The sequence below is a fragment of the Rhipicephalus sanguineus genome, chromosome 5 (genome assembly GCF_013339695.2).
Source record: "Rhipicephalus sanguineus isolate Rsan-2018 chromosome 5, BIME_Rsan_1.4, whole genome shotgun sequence".
NCBI lineage: Eukaryota > Metazoa > Arthropoda > Arachnida > Ixodida > Ixodidae > Rhipicephalus > Rhipicephalus sanguineus.
This window is the reverse complement of record NC_051180.1, coordinates 94,763,454-94,781,294: the sequence shown is the minus strand read 5'-3', so window position 1 is coordinate 94,781,294 and position 17,841 is coordinate 94,763,454. Positions and strand designations below refer to the sequence as shown.

General features: G+C 43.5%; 1 long non-coding RNA gene across 1 annotated transcript in view; it reads right to left on the bottom strand.

Annotated features, from left to right (window-relative positions):
• LOC119394004 (uncharacterized) overlaps window positions 1-7,011 on the bottom strand; it is a 160,084-nt gene extending 153,073 nt beyond the window's left edge. Inside the window, exon 1 of the long non-coding RNA XR_005184033.2 lies at window positions 6,425-7,011. This is a non-coding gene — a long non-coding RNA (uncharacterized LOC119394004). The remainder of the gene's footprint in view (window positions 1-6,424) is intronic.
• Window positions 7,012-17,841: the final 10,830 nt, after the last annotated feature.

Below are 17,841 nucleotides of genomic sequence, written 5' to 3'. Positions count from 1 at the left end.
AGACCACTGTTCTGTCGATTTCATGCTGAAGTTGGACGCCGAAAGTAGTTATGCACAATAAAGATATAGTTGAAAAACTAAATGCTCGTGTGTTGTGCAGGAACGCCTGCGTAGACAACTTCTATACTTAAAACTAATATGGCGACTTCGGTGAGGCACATGACATTCACGGTTTCTAAGCTGCGCTAAAACGATAAACAAACGAGCCAAAGTACAAGTAAATGATGCCATAATGAAATTTCTGTGTGCCTATGCTCATTACTGAAACTGTTTGCATTTACTGAAAGCTCTTAAATAATTGGAATAGAGTTTTGCAGTTTGCCACACGACAATAAACAATTCGCGGTGGATTATCAAAATTTTGTCATCGTTTCTAAGAGTAACAAACAGACAAAGAAGCAAGAACTTAAACAAAGAAGAAAGAGTGATGAAATGTTACCAAATGAAATAACCTCACGTTTTCGCAGCAATGCTGCGTAAAGCTTGATCATGTGGGAATGGCTGCCTGGACGTTTTACCTGGAGATGGACCCTTCAATTTGACCCATTCTCCTGCTTCGTTGGCCTGGAATTAGCGTTTAAATTCTGTAATGCTGTTTTCTCTCTCCATCTCTCCGCGTATAAGTGGCAATTTGCTAACCGAAACCTTCATCAAACAATAAGGAAACAACAGGGTTTGGCCCGGCCGATCCCAATAGCAGATTCACGTTATAATATTCAAAACGTTTGCGTCCACGCTTCAACATAATGTCACATTCACTTGTTACGCTACTGAGAGGGCCAAACGAAACGGTATACAAGAAATATAACTGCGCTCCCTCATGAACGCTGGCATACTTGGTCAAGGAACATGTGGCAAAGCTGCATTACACGACAAATTTACGTTGCACCGGCCAGATTGTCTCGTTTTTTATGATCACTTGGTCCATATAGGGTGTGACGGAGGGAATGAAAACCAGGTCTAACGAAAGTACAGCAGAATCCGCCTTTTTCACGATGCCAAGACGAATGCGCTCTTCCCCTAGTGGAAAAGTCGCGAAACGGGTCTTAATCTCGAAGGCTTTCGTTCTTGCAATACCGGTAGTCCTGGTCTCTATCAAAACCTTATCAAAACAGCAGAGGGCAGCCCAGGAAAATGGAAAAGGCGGATTGGCTGCCAATGGAGGTGACCCTCTGGCTTCAAGGCACAACATTTGGTTCGTATGCCAAAAAAAATTTTTTTGAACTAACTTTAATCTTTTTGCTACTGTGGTACGTACATAGCTATTTTATTATTTGGTGTATAGCATAAATAATGTTGATAACTATAGGCCTATAACCTTCTGTCTGACTATGGAAACGCAGATGTTTGTTGCTATGACACTTCGTTTTATGCAAGCTATACTGATTAACAGAAACTTTGGGAGGGAGCACGTGTCCGGTGTATACCCTGCAGGACCACGCTCCTGACTCAGTGCCGCCTTCCAGAAAACTGAAGCGAAATATTGAAAAAAAAATTTTTACATACTGCAAGCCTAAGAGGGTTATCGCAGAAGTGAGGTACAAAAAGGCAAAGGTGCCACGCACACAAAACACAAGAACAAAAAAGAAAGACGTGGTTATTCAAGGGAAGCAATACACGAAACTAGGAATCGGAAGTCAAGCAACTCGTCACCGCCTTAGCGAATTCATCTTATGGCAAATTTCCAGTGTCAGGGCGAAGTTCCATGATTCAATGGATCGGGGAAAAATGTATTTGAACTTGTCAGTCCTGGCGTACAAGGGTGTTGCATTTAGAAATGAAACAGCGCATGGAAATTGTGGGAAGATTTCGACTGCACTGGATATTTGGACTGGACATTTCACTATACATGGCCTATCGGAGAGGACGGGCTAAAGAAGCAGAGAACCGCAGTCTATGATGTCAGAGTATATAGGGTGATGTGATAAAGGTGAGGAAATTTCCCGCCATGGTGACTTGAAGGTCATGTTCTCGCCTAGTGAACATAACACAGCCAGGCCTGATGATAATGGAATCGTTAGACCTCGCGTAAGTGCAGAGTGAAAATGACGGGGACGTTAGGCAGACGCATTGTCGTTTAAACATTGCTCTCGAAGCCAAAAAGATGTGGGGGAGAGCTGCTATAGTTCACAGCGATATAGAATCGTGCAAGATTAATTTAAAACTTGTTCTTGTTGCGGCTTATAGTATATTTTTAGGAGCGCTCTGTACAGTGACGTGCTGGGACCCCTTCCCACCTAAGCATAAAATGCCCGCTATAGGAGAATGATATAATGCCAGCTAATGTCTCTCCCCCTCTCTCTCTGCTCTAAGTTACAACATAGCAAGATTATTAGACCTAGTAAATTGAAAGATTGCTAATTAGCATGTTTAATATTAAAAAGTGAACTTAGTTACTTCACATAAATATGCTGATCAACATAAATAATAAAACCATTTGCCGAATTCGTGGCCTGTGCAGTATTTCCCGTATGACATGCTCCTATTGTGTGCACTCACTGATTTTTGTTTCGTGTGCTTCTCATTTTACTGTTACAAGACGTGCGCAAAATATGCATGAATCTGATCGCTTCCACCAGGGTTATTGATCTTAGTTTCGTAATATGCTGTCAACTGTAATTTATATGTCCTTAATAGTGTTCTCACTGTTGAAAACACACTCAGTAGACAGAGCTGGAAAGCTGTGAAGTGTTCATGCTGCACGCAGAAACACACACACACACACACACACACACATATATATATATATATATATATATATATATATATATATATATATATATATATATATATATATATATATATATATTCGTCAACTGCAATGTCTAGATCATGTGATTATTATAACGAAAACAAGGTCATACAACTGTTTCTACTCGACTTTTATTGCGCAACTAGCATGCCCAACTACCATTGCCGCCTCGACGCGCGACAATACCAAACTGTCAGTACAGCAGCCAAGGGCTTCCAATATGGCCGCGCCCATGCGCCGACAGAGAAGAGCGTAGTAATATGTGAATATATTCCGCAAATGGACGAACATGTACTTTCCCTTCTTCAAAACTTCATTGTCCTTCCTGTACGCGATTCTCTCAATTTTTTAGTAAGATTTAAATGATAAGCTTGTACGCGACCTTTATAAAAATAAGGTTGTTGCCGAAAGTTCACGTGAGTGTCCCAACCTGCTTTTAGTAGAGAAAAAGTGCTCGCGGTAAAGAAACTTGCCGGCAGCTAAAGGGACCAGTCTTTAGAGCTCACAATCATCGGAATGTATTAAAAGATATTTTTTTTATTAGCCCAGCAAGTCAATGGGCATGCAGGTACTTCGGTACGATTCGTACTCAGCTACGCGATTTCTGTATTAACAGGAGATTGGAACAAAGTCGGACAAAACGATAAAATTTTAAGCACATGTACTGTGTCGCGAATACTGCCGCTAAAAATCTCTCGATTTTGGCGCCAAAATTCACAGCTTTACCGCGAACAGATTTCGACAAAAAACCGATGTTGCCATTTCGCTATAAAGAAAATGTCGTATGCGTAACGCTTTTCCACATGAGCAGTTGGGATCGCTGTTCGCACCTGTTGTTGTGTATACAAATAAGGATATTTTTTCTCCGTTTTTTCTTTCGCGCTTGACAATCATTTAGAAAGGTGTCTGACTAATTAGCCAATGTTTTTCGTGCGAATGCAATGTTCCATGCCCATTGTCACCTTATTTTTTTTTAAAGTGTATTTCAATATAGTTCACATTTGTGCAAATCATCGAACAATGAATGTTGCTAAAGCCAACGTTTCAACAAGGTGACTTGAAGACACGCGGGCGTGTGCAACATTTCTTGTTCGACGAGTTATCTTCACGTGAAACCTCATCTTCATCGTGAATTGTTTGGCTGTTTTATACAATGTCGCATTCTTTCCCTCACTCTATACAGAACATCAAGGGCGAGCAGGCAATTTCCTAAATGCAATAATAAATAAAGAAGTAAATGCCTTCGATAAGATCCTTTATTGGGGTTCGGTACATGTTTCCTAATTCATTTGGTATAAGCCCCATATACGGCACAACTAAAACAAACCACTTGCCCGCGTACAAAAGACGCGCTATTTATTTTCTCGAAAACAGTATAGACGATTTTACGTATAAATGGGCGCCACCACATTGGGCTGTTAAAGGAATGTTTTCTTAATTTTGTATGTCGCGACCTGAATTAATAAAGTCATAAAACGTCGAATGCGCCAACCCAACCTTCTTTATGTGCACATGTATGCGCCGGTTCGTTTAATAGTTATACAAATATACAAAACGGTAGGCTTACAGCCCAATATGGAGGCACCGAAAGCTATACGTAAGATAGTCTACACACATTCTCACTTGGGCGCCAAATATAAGGTCGCAGCACGACACAAACAGAACGTGTTAGAAACACGGTTCATGGCTGGATCAGTGCAAGTGACACAGGCCAATGCGCTTTTTTTCGTCAGCAACTGTTGCGCGTCGGAATGGTGCAATTAAGCCTCGCGACCGTTGACTTCACTGCGACATCGTACATGCGCCTGATTTACAGCGCTCACCGAGAAATAGGCAGAGCTGAGTTTTATTCAGCCCAAGCAGCAACCACAGGCTACACAAATAACGGATGACTCGCGAAAGAAATGGCAGAGATCAGATCCGGTATAGCGGAGCAGACACGCTGGTAATTCGAGGCCCGACCACAGCAGCATGTAGAAGACGCAGATGCAGCTATCACCATTGTCATCATCTGAAGCGCGCGCCACATTTTTAAAGAGATGACGCTGACCTTTCGCATTTCCGTTTTCTGATAGAAGTGACGATAATCGCTACGTACATTCCCAACTGCTGCGAGCGCCCTTCTGCATATCACAGCATCAAGACAAGTAATGCAGAGATGAGCGGCAGGTTAAGTTAACGTGCATACATGTTATGGGGGCGCGAATTCGCATTCCCGCTATTGCTTCAAGCCATTGTCGAAGCAACGGCGAATTACTGAGGACAAAAGATCTGAGGTATAAAGGATGTCTGTAAGAGTGAATGTGGCGTGAAAAGAGGCTGTTCCGCTGCTGCTATGATGCTCCTGTGCTACTCACGCAGCACGCGGATTCTATAGCATTAGACGCCAATATATATATATATATATATATATATATATATATATATATATATATATATATATATATATATATATATATATATATATATATATAATAGAATAGAACGGCTGTCACGTTCCCACTTCTTTCAATCGCGGAATGCTATCGAGATATTGCCTAATCACGCTTTTAGACAATCATACAAACGCCCACCGAGATGTGCTACTGAATATGAGGTAATCTGCGCGTATATTAAACGGCACGCGTGGAATATGCTCATAGGTGGTTTGTGCAAAATATGGCTCTGTTCGCACCGAGGCTAATAAATACAGGATTTTGTGATAGTCCCAAATGACAAACCTGCATATGAAGCTGATATGTGTGTTTGTTTTGGAAATGCGTGCAATGGGTCCAGAGGAGTGGCAAATATAATGAAATATATGTAAGAGACTCGATCTACGTTCATCTCATAATGTTTCCAATTCTCTCCAGACACTGTAATAAGTTCGTGAGTCACAGCCATATTATGACTAACCATGTCTTAAGTGCTGTGCTAAGCGCGCCAAAATATTGAGGTCGCAAAAAAAGACGCACGATTTCAACAAAAGGATGCACGGCTTCAGCGTAATTTCTTGTCGTCACCACCAGACTACCACGTGAGCTTATAAAACAGTATTTAATACCAAGCTTTGAAACATTTCGAAAATTGGAAATGAGGGGGTGGTGCGTGGCATCCGTTAGGATGAAGTAAAAATAAAAAAGGGCGAAAAAAAGTCAACGTGTCAGCCCTCGGCTATCGCAATGGAGTGAGCATGGCCACAGATATCGTGCTGAGAGTGCGACAAGATTAGTCCATCAGTCGAGGCCAACCGAACGGAGGGCAACCTGCCCAACCGGCGAAGGTCGTGGGCGAGCGAACGGCGTGCCCGCAATAACCCGATCGCGAGAGGCGGGAGCGCACCCTATAGCGGATTCCGAAATCGGCGAGACACAGCTGACTCGTCACTTCGTCATTCGCTCAGTATAATCGAAGTAGCATCGATCAGCACCAGCGAAAGAATGACCAAGATGAACTCCCCGACGCTGCTTCCCCCAGCGAGAAAGACGCGAGGCAGCGCACGCGTGCGCGCCGCGTTTTGGTACACGTGGAACGTTAGAGGTGCACCTCGGACACGAATTTGGGTCGCGCACTCTCGTGCAAAACAAGGAACCAACGAAACAAAAGCAAGAAAAAAACGCGTTGTCGAGGACAGCTTCGGGTTAGGCAAACAGTGTCGGCTGCGATAAGAAAGAAACGGGGTGATGGACTCACCTGCAAAGCCGCGCGGCTCGGCGTGGTGTTGCGGCCTCCGCCCTCGTCGCTCGCTGCGTTGCAGCGGCGGCAGCCGCAGCCGCGTTCAAAGCATACTATACCCCTTCCTCACAGAAGCGCACAGCACACACTGCACAGCGCCGGCAACAACGAGACGCCGCCGGCACACAGCACTGCACACACGGCGGTGTGCTCGCTGCTCTCGCTGTTCGGCGGGCGCCAGACCAGGGCCGCGTGGCGCGCGCGCCCCTCTGTCGACTCCCGGCGGCGGCCAACGGCTCCCGCGGCGGAGCGAAAGGGTTGCGCGCCGTCGGCCTCTCCGTCGAGCTTCGCAATCCCACGGCGCGCAAAAAACAGGCCCCCGCCGCGGCGCGGCCGAGCCACCGCAGCCGTCTGCTAGGCCTAACCGCTCAAACTAAGCTCCTCTCTCACCCTCGCCTCTTTCCCCCTCATGGCGGCGGGGGTACGCCGCCGTGGCGCGAGCCCGGGGAGGGGAACCCAAACAGGCTTTTTCTCCAATGAACGGCGCGCGGCACCGCCATTTTTTATGCGTCCGTTCAAACGGGCCAATGGGGAGCCGCTTTTGGGCATTGAATGACAAGCGCACACTCGTGAAAACGGGGCGAGGAGGGGGCTGCCCGCCGGGCGAGAAGGGAACCAAACCCAAGAAAGGGAACTAGCCTCGAAGCGGTGACTACACCGACGACGAGGCGCGACGAGGCCAGCAAGAAAAATGCAGAGTTTCCGGTTCCGGCGGCGGCGTGGTCGTTCTTTTATTACGCTATTTTCCGTTTTATCCGATCACCTCCTCCCATCCTCTCGTTCTTCCTCCCTTCTTTCCCCCGGTCTGCTGCCGTGCACACAGTCGCGTCTGGATTTTCACAGACAGATTGGAATACGGCGCAGTGCTCGCGAAGCGGAGCTCGGTGGTCTGTGTTTTTTCCGGCCGACACATCTCCCCGTGTTTAAGCCCACGAAGCCAGTTGTGCCAACTAGTTAAATATGCTTCGGAGTACTCGAGACACGGGTACGTATCAGTGCCACCTCTATGTGCGCCTTTGTGCGTAGTCGACGCGACTGCGCGAGCAGCAGCCATCTTTGAGGACGCCGAGTCAGGGGCGACGTTGAAATGTTGAGCGTCTCCGTGTATGTGTGTAGCCAGACGGCGGTGTTTCATTTTAATTGTGCGCTATGCATGCATGCAGTAGTGTCTTGCAAGTTTCGCATGCTGGGATTGAAGAGCTCCATGAGCGCGATGCCTGCCGCCTGGTGCTCCGCATCAATTCCGTGTGTATGAGTCCGTGCGTATGAGGCGAACGGCCCTGTCGCAACTGCGTCGCTGGGTGCCGAACGATACGCGAGGGATGCGAAGCAGGTACACGTTTTCTTACTGCAGGGACAGTAATACTAAAGTAATGTTGCAGTATTGCAGGAAAGGTTAGCTGGAAAGAAAATATGAACCGCCCTGGGTGACCTCCATTGGCGGTGACCCTGAAGTAACCCTAAATTGGCGAATAAAGGTCGACTGCTATTCATAGCATACGAAAACAAAAACGAACCTTCGCGGTTACATTGGCCGGAACTGGGACTTCACATGTATGTGTGGAACGGCGTGAGGAATAAACACCGTTCACATGAAAAACCAAAACGCTGCTGTTTGTATGATTGTTTTAAAATGTTAGCCAATTTCAGTGCCGCGAGCTTCAATATCTGTCTCTGATATCTGAAGATCGATCTTGTTGAGCATGCCAAGAAGTGTCACAGTGCTCTGGAAGTGCAGTACATTATTTAGGCACCCAGCCCACTGCGAGAATGGGAGTTACTATAGATTCTGTGTTCACGCACCAACGGCGAAGCATCGTGCATGGATTAGTTGTATACGTATATGTAGCTGCCCTGCATGGCTATTATACTGAGCTTTTTATATTTTCTGTGAATGATGGTCATTTATTATTGTTGAATGGTCGAGGCTTTGTACCTACATTATACCTAAAGAGACCACTTTTAAGTCTTTAAGACTGTCAACAGCCAGTGTCCCCATAGGCAAACTTATGCATAACTATGCCTCTTAAAACACATCAAGAACGCTATTCTCGTTCACCAAATCAAACTCTTCAACGATACCTTCATAGAAGCATAAAGCCTAAACACGGAAAGAGTGCACCATACATATTCATGCTCTGTACGCAATATTTGAGACGCGGCTGATGGTCAAATATACCATTTCTCTTGCCGTGATAACAAGGTAAGTTTATGTATGTAATAAGGGGACTAGACGCTCTGATGTGTGCGTTGCACATGTGAGAGTACCTGGTATATGCATGCCTTAAGAGGAACATGAGCAGAGAAACTACCCTGCCTGTAACGGTGCCCTTAATTCCCTAACGTTATCATGTTAACGCTCCGGTTAAATACTGTGTTTTCTAAGGATTCTCAACGAGCACGAAGATATAGTAAGGCGAGTCGCAATGCTTAAGACCAGAATAAATGCTATGAATGCTTACATCCACCATGGATTCCTTGATTGGGCCTACAAGAACCGCCATCCTTGTTCGCAGAGACGCTTCATCCGTTCAATCATATATTTATTATTTATTTTTGAAAAGTGCCCATGAGCAGCTCCAGGCCTTTTTAAGGGCGCACTTTCGGTACACAAATAGCATGAAAAATGAAATTAGACATACAACCGGAAGAAACGGTGGCACATGAATGCATAGGTACAAAGTGAATTCACATAGAAAATGCTGGCACTACAAAAATTAGGGTGATGCACGCAGAAAGTTACAGTGTACAGAAATCTCGGACATGACAAGTGGTTATGAATTATTTCAATGCAGGAGTCGCCACTGCTATACCTTGAACGTCTATTTTTCTATGCCCCAACTACATGCACCTCGTCGTGCTACTGCCGATGTTACTAGTTGAAAGTGTAGCGTTTGGAAAGCATCAATTTGTCGGATTGACGTCAATGAATGTTTTGGCAGACCCAAAGATCTCATGAAAAGAGCCGGTGAGGAGGAGTTCGAAGGGGGCAAGTAAATAAGAAATATGAGAACCGCTGAAGGCTTTGAGCAGTCCCTTATTTGATCGTTTGAGATAGTCTATTTAAGGATGTCTCTTTCTCACAGCCGTTGAAAGAGTTTTCCGATTTGCTTTGTTCGTTGGTTTGCTACAGTATAGGGAGTGAAATGAAAAACCTCGTTTGAAATATTGAATCGAATGTCAAATGCTGTAGAGGAAAATGTGAACTCGCTAATGCTAAAATTCTACTTGTTCATATTTGTGAACAGGACTATTGCAATAAGTTTCAAAGATATAACTAACTGTGCATCATATCGAAAAAAAAAACACGAAAGCTACTGGCTCGTAATTACGTCTACGCAGTTACATTATCATATATAAATAAAACAGTTAGATACACGAAAATGGTACGTATGGTGTAATTACGCCAATATTACATATGAAATTAGTGCTAATATCATTGATAGTGCAGACGTAAACATGAAGCTCCATTATACCTCACTTTCACTTACATCGTTTTAGACCTCCTGCAGCTTTTCGAAAACAGAGACGACTAAATTTTCACAAATCTCATTAGGAAGCCCTCCAACACACTATGTGATGTGTCCAGTGATCGATACAAGTTGGTATAAAATACTGTTTCGCGTTCAACTTTCTCCACTAGCTCAGCCACTTATTCCAGAAAGTATTACTGTTTGACAGAGTCGTCACTGAACAAAGGTATTTCCCACGCAATCAGCGCACCACTCAAATTTCTTGATATTCCATGATTTGATATCTTAATATGTCTCTTGAACTACTCGACGTTGTCTATACTCAGCACCAGTACAGCACTCCCAATAATCTTTAGATCAGGGGCGTAGCCACGAAATTATTTTGAGGGAATAGGGGGTGCTGATTCGCCTTTATGTATGTTCATGAATGTGTTTCATGTGTGCATACACACATTTACATAAAAATGTAACAATTTTTATAGGAAGGAGGGTTTAACCCCCCTCCCCCCTCCTAGTTGGCTACTCCACTGCTATAGACTAACATTAACGTCAATTCTGCGCTGTTTTTACAAACTCATTCGGCGTGATCCAAGTCAACTTAATCCAATATCTTCCACAAATGCTAAAATTACGATATTTAAACAATTCCGTTGTCTACAATAACTGAATATAAGCGACGAGACCAATTCTGTCATGCCAACGCTGTCGAAGCGTGTCTTGAAAATGGCGAAGGTTGACTAAAAAAGCTTGATCTACGAATATTCCTAATCGTACGTCAGCATTTCATGGGATATCTATTGCTGAAGAAATTCAACAATAAGCACAAGAGGTTAGAGAATGCCAATGTATCTGCAGCGCAAACATCTCATCACCCAATGGTTGGTGTAATTTTATTCTGCTTTTGAGTTGATGTGGCGTCACGCTACCTTAATCTCTCATGGCATGAAAGGACAGCATTGCTTCCCAGAATAAACATATGGACCACAATCGCACGCTATCCCGCAATATTAAAACAGCTTACCCTAGAAAATCCTAGTTAATGCCATTGATAACACGTATATGCTTAGAGCTAAATAACAACCTCTAGAGCGAAAAGTCTGAGATGCTTCAAGTTGAATTGACTAAATGTATAAGGATACTTCTTTATGATAGATCGTTGAACAAGAAGCTCAAGCACAACGTGCATAAATCCAGGCAAATGACCAATGATTGCGCCAGTAATTTGTACTTTTAACTTACCTATCCCGAAATCATTAGAGTTTGCTGCAGTTATTCACTAAAAATGCAAAGCCCAACTTGCGGGCAGACCAATAATGAAATTTATAAAATTCTAATGTAAGAACCCTATTTATAGCATTCTTTTACAAAAATATCAACCTCCATTAGGCAGTCGTGGTCTACTAGAGAGCAAGCAAACTGGGCAACAGTTACGAGCAATAAAATTTTCTATACCATCCCATCTCAGGGGGCAATAGTAACAACGAAGAGCTACAATGCACCGAACTCCTATTGCAATGAGTGATTGTTGCTTACCAGTAATAACACCAGTTTATTATAACTGTCCTCATCATCATCCTGTTCATTTCCCACATTCACCCATGAACCATGACGCACATGTTAGGGTAAACGCGTTGGCAAAGCCATAGTTCTCTAGCAGGCATTTATGTCGGCTTTTTTTTTAAATGATGAAAGTCCTTGCAGCTAAAAACGTTTGGGTCGCATTATTCTGGAACACAGCATCATAAAATAGCACAAACAACACATGTTATTTCCAGCTACGTCTTGTCGACTATCAGTTGTCATCGTTAGTACATATTGCGAGGACGACAACGTACCACTCATGTCTTGTACACATACAAATCAACGTTTACATGGAACACTTCACTTGAAATCTATTTTTCCCGGCACAGACTTCAGACGATTGTATACATTCGAGGTTTCGGTCGATATATGCATTTGTATGGACTACAAGATATATAACAAGAGCATTGGAGGACTTTTGTAGATCTACAGACCAGAAGCTGGAAATGGGCACAACTAAAAGTTGGCAACCGTATGAGATATTGAGGTCGTGATAGCAATGCACCTTAACCTCAATTCAACGTCAAACCTCATAAAGTACGGTAAATTTCAGTGAATTGGAATGCCTGGTCAGGTCTTCCTACCCAGTCAAACATTCTGTGGCTGTTTATGTGCATGTGTGCTCCTGAAGGAATTACCAGTGATATTTGATGGCTTCTTCTGACGCAAGCTTGTATATACCTAGGAATATGTATCCATAAAATACATCCATACGTATCGCCTATACATGCGCAACGAGACGTCTTCAGCTAATGCAGAATTGCATTCAGTTGGGTATTTGTCACCCATGGACCACCTTTACCAGAGGCAGTACAATTCTTTTACATAGTTTTAACAGCGAAGCTGTTTAAGCAAGCCGTAATTTAGGCGGCCTATCACCATCATGAACGGGTATGTGCCACAGAAATTGGGCAAATCCCACTACTCACCACTGGTCCACTAAATATGAGGGCAACAATTAGCTCAAGAAATGGCTGTCATCACGGGTATGGGCCACAGAAATTGGGCAAATCCCATTGGTCACCACTAGTTCTCTAAAAGAGAGAGAGAGAGAGAAAGCTTCACCAATTTTTTTACATGGTAAAACATTCTATATTGACTGTATCACACATCAAAATCAACAAACAAGGTTCCAACTTAGACCTCCATAATGAGGTTCCGATGAAGTCAGTGGCGATCGACTTTCATCGGTCGACCGATGAAAGTTGATATGGGGCCTTTCAATCTCATAAATGTGCCTAAACTTCATGGAGTGAAATTGAGCGATGTCATCAGCACTGGCGGGAGCGTTATGGTCGTTTGTAAACCTTGGCATAAGTTAATCGCGGTAAAAGCGTCGTTAAAAATAAATTCAGTTTGTAGTTCGCGAACTACCGAATCAAATGTGCAAACACAGTTTGTACCGAGCAATGAAAACGTCTTTTTAGCATAATAGCGTGGAAGTATATCAAACACATGGAATTTGGACACGAGTTACGAGTTTCAAGTTACAAGCAAGGGCTGAAAACACATAGTAAAAGAAGACAACAAAAGCGCCCACTTGAAGCTAACTTTTTTGAACACTAAGAAAAGCTGCAATATAGACATACATGTATGGTTCACATGATCGCCGTTATTTGGGAAATAAAACTGGTCATGCTTTTTTTTTGCATATAGGTAATAAAGTTATTTATGCAACAGTTTGATAGACGCATGGTATGCAACAACATCGTAATCTTATATGATATAGGCCATTCTCTGGTGCTTTGGTTCACTATAGTGAACTATTGAGCGTTTTGAGATGTAGCAATCAGCCATACGATCTGCACATGGGAGGAAAAAGATCACTGCAACGGTGCGGGCGTTGTGATGCTTCTGCAATAGCTGTGAAACTGGCGATATATTTGTAAAACGCGCATGTGTTCGGCAGCTGTTCAACGACGGCGTCGTGTCTCATGAGACATCAAGAGCTGATGACTGAAGAAAAGGCACAGATATTTTTACCCTAATTTCTGTGTTTTTGTTTCATGGAATTCGTTCGAAAAGAAGCCTTCTGTTTTTGTCATTCCCAAAATTTTAGCTCTCGTCCTTTCTAGCCCTCGGTAAAGTAGCCGGCAGAACAGGATATTTTAGCATTTTCGCCAGTGTACGTTCCGTTAACTTCCTGAGGAATAAGAAAAGTTAGTTAAATAAAAGAAGGATGGGGAGTAAATGCAAGTTATTGCCATATCAGAGCAAAATAATAAAATTGGGCACGTCTTATGCACAGCTGTTATGTGAACAACGTATACTACCTTGCTGCAGCCATATTACGGCCTCACTTAGAAAGGGACATTGCGGCGAAATGAACGGGATAGGCCGAATGGTCGACAGTGGGGCGACACCACAGCGACCTTTCGTAGTGCACCGTGTCCGCTTGAGCTGTGGCCCAAGGGTGCACTGAATCCGGGATGAGGGGAACCTCAGTATAGAGCAGCAGGCTTGACTGCCGCGCCTGTCTCAGTGGATATTTCTTCACCAGCGCCTCCCGTAAAATGTGGCACATACGCACACTGTGCGCACAGATACGCACACGCACGCCTACACACAGACTCGATGACACGCAGCAGACAAGCGGCGCCGAGGTGAAATGCTGCCCCGCCGTGCGCGAGTACTGGGAGTACTGCAAGCCGACGGTTCATGAGCAGGAGCGAATGGCCTACACAAGGGGAGCGAGGGTGTGAAGGGGGAAATGCTCGAGGCTACAGGTTGGTCTTCCTCGCTCAGCGAACGACGCCTGCAGTGCGCTGTTGCCTGCCACTGCAATCGCTGCGGGCGACGCGCACATTCTGGCGCGGACGTGATAGTCTTGCAGCTGCTTCGCGTGCACTGCCGTGCCATTTTGCCCGCCTGAGTTTTGTGGAAAGGGGTTGGGAGCGCTGTGTATATACCCTGGGGAGGATGTCGGTTGTTACAGCATGTGCTGGTTCTATAGTCCAAATCTGGCTCCCGGAGCTGCCTTTGTTGTACTTCACATCCCGATCACATTTACGATGAAGTGCGGCTTGAAGAGAGAAATTAGTTATACACGACGAATACGTCTTACTTTTGTTTACCAGTTTAGAATAACAGAGAGCTGTGCTAGTTGGTAAGTATTCATTCTAAAAAGACAGGGCGTGCAAACACGGACACAAGAAAGAAGTCAGGACACCACAAACGCCGCCACAAACACCACAAACGGCGTTTGTGGTGTCCTGACTTCTTTCTTGTGTCCGTGTTTGCACGCCCTGTCTTTTTTGTTTTCCAGTGCTCCGATAGGTGAGGCTCGACCAATCAGGAGGCCCGCTTTTCTTTCCTCAACGCTGCGGGGCGTCACGACCATTTTTTCCTGATGAGTCAGTGTTGAAGCCTCCGCCAACACCTCGTGTTTTCCCCCTTTTTGTTCTTCGTTAAGTCGTTTCGAATAGGAGTAGTACCACGTTACTAACAGCCAGCACCAGCCTCGGTGCTTTCAGCCGCTGACCGCCTATGCCTGTTGAAATAGCATGACATGTGTATTTATAGCAAGCAGGGGAGTTCATAGACCACCTTTTCCAAGAAATGGCATCTTTGATATACCTTGGACCCCTGAAAACTGGCGGTGTCTTACTTACGACATCCAACTTCTTTCTGCATAAAAAAATGTATCTATAATCTTTAGCTCTATACTAAATAGAGCGATATCTTCATTTTTTCGTTTCTCCCAGTGCATGTTTAGTAACAGCAGATGGTTGAAATTTCCAGAGCCCGCCGCTACGGCGTGCCTCATTACCATGTTGTGGTTTTGGCACGTAATACCCCCGATGTTAATATTATTATTTTTTATTACTTTTATAGGTACCAGTGTTTCTGCCCTCTTTCTATAGCATTTGTCTCCCATCTTTCTATACCGCTCAGACAAGCGCGTGTGTTAATACTACAGAAGCAAGAGCCGCTGCTATTAAATAAATAGCTCCCTCTCTTCCTACAGCCACCAGCTGTGCTTTCAGCTACAAATTTTACACAGAAAAAAAAGAAAAGGTGAGAATACCGAGACCACTGTAGAGCCTTATATGCCTAATTTGATTATTTCATTACTAAATTTGATCGGAAGCTGCTCGGCTTCTAAATGAAACCTGGAAAACAAAGCATCTTTTAAGGCTCTAGTAATGTCGACGCTTTATTTACTGATATAGTTGATGAGTGTTCATTAAACTTAGCCTGTACATGATGTTAGCGTGTAACTAAGATATGGCTCCACGAACATTGCAATTAGTTTTATACCCTCACTCGGATTCAGTGGAACGCGGAGGACGAACCATTTATAGACCATTTCACACATTTTTTTAACAGATAAGAGTTTCGCTTGAAATACGACTTGTACGCAAAAAAAGGCCTTAGTGCACGCCGATTTCAGTTGTATACCTGTTTTTTTCTTTTCTTTATCTCTCATTATGTATCATTAATCACCACCAGACGTTGACAGTCAAGGTTAAATTTAGCTGTAACTACTGCATAGTTTACATATCATATAGTTTCATGTCTGTTCAAACGTTGCCTACATGTCGGTGCCGTGCCAGAGTTGATTAGTATAGAAAAGGCCACTCAAGTCACGAAATCTGACCGAGTTCGAGATCCGGGCCAGGATTGTGAGAAACGTTCTACGTTAACTTTTTTTTTTCTTAAGTAAAGCTTGCAGCTGAATTGCATTAGTTTAAGGAGCAACAGAAGGGGAAGGAATAAATTGGAAGACATGATTAGATGTGGGCCTCGACTGCATAGATACGTTGTACAGGGGCAAGGGGGCAAAAGAAATAACATATGGTGGAATGGTGTACATATTACTAGCGAAGGTTATCGCCCAACAGCAAATAACACTTGGGATGGAAATCTTTGGGAGTTGAGCCTATGTATATAAAAGAAGCTTCGGTGCTATCGAAAATATATAGAGAGAATAAACGTCTTTATTCATAAGGTAGCTCTGGAAAAGATTATATTCTATTTAGGACTTTCTTCTTGATCTTTTGATGTGGTTCTCGAATTATTGCGATGTGTTTTCTACCATGCTTCTGGGAATATGTGAATGTTCTAAAGTTTCAATTCTAATCAAGCAGTCCTGGCTATTTGATTAGTATTAGATTCGAGAGCTCACTCTTAGAATTTGTCGAATATCCGTAACGTTCGAACACCACAGAGGATAACTATATAGTTATCCAACAACAATGAAGTTGCACTAACAAAGACATGACATCTATGAGGAGGCTCTTCAGAATATCTCTATACGGCTGGGTATATGCATTCGTTGCCACCGAAGACGAATGGGCTGCCCAGCGAATGCACGGGGGAGATCTTTTATACTGACTAGTTTCCCATGGTTAAGTAAGTAGGTTTTTCCTTAAGCTGCCCAAGAATTGCCTGTCTCGTTTCAGGGGGAAAGCGATTTATTAATTGCAGAATGCAACCCTGTTTGTAGTACTTAGAAAGAATTACTGTGCTTTGGTAATAATGTTTGCTTCTTCAACGAGCATAATATACACTCACAGGTGGTGACGGGCAGTTCCTTTGTTTCAATGTTGTTATTGACACTTCAGCTTTGATACTATTATGTTTTCTTGTTTTCGTTTAACCTTCACAGTTAGCTTTAATATAATTCATATATATTATCAATTCAATTTTATTTTTTCTATCTTACAACACAGATTATAGGCATCAAATTACTTAAGCAAGCATTTTACTGCCAAACCGACTCCACAAAACCTTTATTTAGCTTTCTTTATTGAAGTTCAAGTACTGAGTATACGGAGGTGGTAATTTTAAAACACTTTCTCAATTTTGTTCGAAAATATGGCTCTTTGAACAACCCTTACAATTACAGAATTTTATAAAAACAATGAGGTCGCGACTGTGTAATAACTCACGGACAACCTGCATATATGCATACGCAATGTACAGTCTTACCACTTGTCGGCCGAACATCCCATATATACTATGGTGTTTATGTGCTCAATTGTTAGAGCAGTATTCCATCGCTGAAGCAATGCAAATATAGTTATCAAGGCGAATGCGATTGTCCAAGACATTATGCTATTGCACCTACTTGTCGGTGGGCAAACATGGAGGCCCAAATAGGCTGTTGTGCTGCACTTTGCTCGAAAAATGCGAGCGGTACAGCTCCGAGGTGCTTAATGAAAATTATATTGCTTATCTTCACTACAGACATGCGGCTGCAAGTGTGTGCGGTGAAGGGTAACGAGAAATATAAAAATAGAAACATCGCGAACATAGATCATGTTTCGTTCTCCTTAAATACACCTTGACTTTCGTCCTCGTGGCACTCTCCTTCTT